The sequence below is a fragment of the Macrosteles quadrilineatus genome, unplaced genomic scaffold, assembly GCF_028750875.1.
Source record: "Macrosteles quadrilineatus isolate MER2022 unplaced genomic scaffold, UCM_ALF_1.0 Scaffold_7__1_contigs__length_78375512, whole genome shotgun sequence".
In the NCBI taxonomy this organism is placed as follows: domain Eukaryota; kingdom Metazoa; phylum Arthropoda; class Insecta; order Hemiptera; family Cicadellidae; genus Macrosteles; species Macrosteles quadrilineatus.
In genome coordinates this window covers 6,826,854-6,829,851 of record NW_026542600.1, presented here as the reverse complement: position 1 = coordinate 6,829,851, position 2,998 = coordinate 6,826,854, and positions in this window count along the sequence as shown.

Sequence of the window (2,998 nt, the reverse complement as noted above, 5' to 3'; positions counted from 1 at the left end):
CCTTTTTCTGAAAAATAGTAAAGCATCCACATTGACTTTTAATTAAACGTTTCACTACTATAGTCTGTATAATGGAACCTGTATACTGACCCTCCACTCCACCCAGGGACTGGTCAATAGTTTAGGGGCCCGGGCCAGCTCCATGTAGACGGAGGCCAGGAGGCAGGTTTTATCATACAGACTATTATATCACCATGTTCGTCTTTAGTATCAAGTAAACTAGACTAAAATAACCTAAGTTAACCTAACCCAATCGCCGCAACGCACAGTTTAAAGTGTAGTGGCCCGCTTCTTGAAATGACTATTCATTTATGTCTATTCTATTGTACAGGTCAAATACAAAAATTAAATCTCCTGCTAGAATCTTTTGTTTCACTTACATCTGAGTCTAAATCTAAACTGTTCTTTTAACCACTTATATGTATCCAAGATAAATATTCAACGACCTCCTTCGTACCTTCTGTGTCCTCAACAGTGGCCATTGTTTCACCTCGATTCTTGCCAGGTACGTTCTTTCCTCCTGTCAGTACATATCTTTAGCCAAGAAGAACCTCGGAAGACGTGTTCCACGGTAATCTTCCATTTTCCTCTCTGAGCCAGGAACCTCACCAGCCTTAGAAACACTTCAGCAATTCTTCCAACCCTACTTTACCAATCCCCAAGACTAGCAACCATCACCTCCCAACCTACCCACAAAAATCACAACCATCAGAACAATTGCATGTACAGCCACAATAAACCATCAAGAGTACCAAAGAACTAGAAAAACCTAACAGCTCATCAGCCATTTAAAGGTTTATCACGTGTTGTGCACAATAAGAAGCGACTTTGACCATAACCTCATCTTATACAAGGTCGTGGCGTTGGTGTGTGACAACGTCGCACCAGTCAACCTATTGCCATGGAAACAGTAATAACAAACGTGTAAACATAAACATTGCGCAGACGCTCCATTGCGAATTAGTGCAGCTGTTTCGATAGGACGAGGCTGCGATGTTGCCACTTTGCTCTCACAGCAGAATTGTATTGAGGAAGGCTATGCTATGACGAAAGTATCCAAGTCTAACGAATACTTTTAAACTCCATATCCGTATAATTTCTTTTCCCGTATCTCGTACATCAGCTCAGCGCTTGATGTTAATTAATGGTCTTAAAATCCTGTTCTAAATCTGATTCTACATTTTTAGCCTAAAATAATGTATAGAGAACCCACGAGCATGGAAAATAGAATGTATCAGTTTTTGCGTTTTAATCCTAAAACTCTGCAAATTAAACTTAATGTTGACTGCGTTAAGTCAACATTAAAAGTAGTCACTTTTACAACTTCGAGATATAATTATTTTTGTTTTACCTTTTTCCTACCATGCATACAATTGGATAACCTTACCTTAAGAAATTTAATTTAAAACAACAACCAAGGGATGTTTTGATTAAACAACATTATACGGATGGATGACAATAGGGTTATTGAATAGCTGACTATCAGCCCTCCGTGGGGAGACAGATAGGGGATGACGTATGTTGATATATTGCAAACTGACTTGAAGAGATTTTAATCCCAACCACAACTCTGTCGGCACACAGATGGACCTTATCAGGCCCTCGCACCCTTCACTGCTGATGTTTACAATAATCAGCAAGGGTAGGGGAGGGAGATCTCCAATATGTAGAGCTCTCTCCGAAGACAATAAGAAGAATTTGTAGTTTGTTTTATTGTTATAAAACTATAATCCTTGATTCCTTCTCTTTGGGGGCAGGCTTGTCTATAGTAGCTAGTGGTAGAGCGCGGGACTTCAGTCCCTGAGGTCTAGGGTTTCAAATCCTGCCAATCACCCATGGATTTTATCGAAATGATAATGCTGCAAACCCTAGGTCTAGCCTGAAGTAAACGTGAGAACAATTTGAGCTTGTGCCTAGCGTCCTAGGACAAATGATAATATACAACTATAATACTTGATTCCTTGGTCTCTTAGGGAGCGAGCTGTTTTAGTGGTAGGGCGCGGGAATTCACTGAGGTCCTGGGTTCAAATCCTGCCAAACATCAATAGATTTGATCCAAGTAATAATGCCACAACCTCTAGGCCTAGCCTGAAGTTATGTGAAAAACAAATCATTCTGCCTCTTGATAATGATTCTGCCTTGAGACTGATTCTGCCTCTTGATAATGATCCTGCCGCTTGATAATGATTCTGCCTTGATAATGATTTCGCCTTTTGATAATGATTCTGCCTTGATAATGATTCCGCCTCTTGATAATGATTCTGCCTTGAGACTGATTCTGCCTCTTGATAATGATCCTGCCTTGATAATGATTCTGCCTCTTGATAATGATCCTGCCTTGAGACTGATTCTGCCTCTTGATAATGATCCTGCCTCTTGATAATGATTCTGCCTTGATAATGATTCCGCCTCTTGATAATGATTCTACCTCTTGATAATGATTCTGCCTCTTGATAATAATTCTGCCTTTTGATAATAATTCTGCCTCTTGATAATGATTCTGCCTCATGATAATGATTCTGCCTCTTGATAATGATCCTCCCCCTTAATAATGATTCTGCATCTTGATAATAACAATGCCTCTTGATAATAATTCTAACTCTTGAGAATTATTCTGCCTGTTGATAATGGTTTTTCTGTGATTTAAAATATTTTTTTGCGTTTCTTTCTGACTCATGAGAAGTTTTCTTATTTAGTATGAGAGTGAAAACAGTTAGATGGCCTTTCGAATAATCGATTGCATGGTTTTTTTCTTCGAAACATCGCTTTATATACCTTTGGATTGACTTATTATTAAAATTGTTGACAACACCTTTAAAGGTATTTTTTATAACTATACAATCTGGTATAGTATTTGTGATGTCATTTTTCTAAAAGCATTATATACATCCCGCAGTACTTGGGTTATCTCCAAGAAAAAAAAAATAGTCGAAACACTACTTTAGCACTATTGAAATACATTTACAAACAACCAAGGTAATTTATACAAAGCTATTGA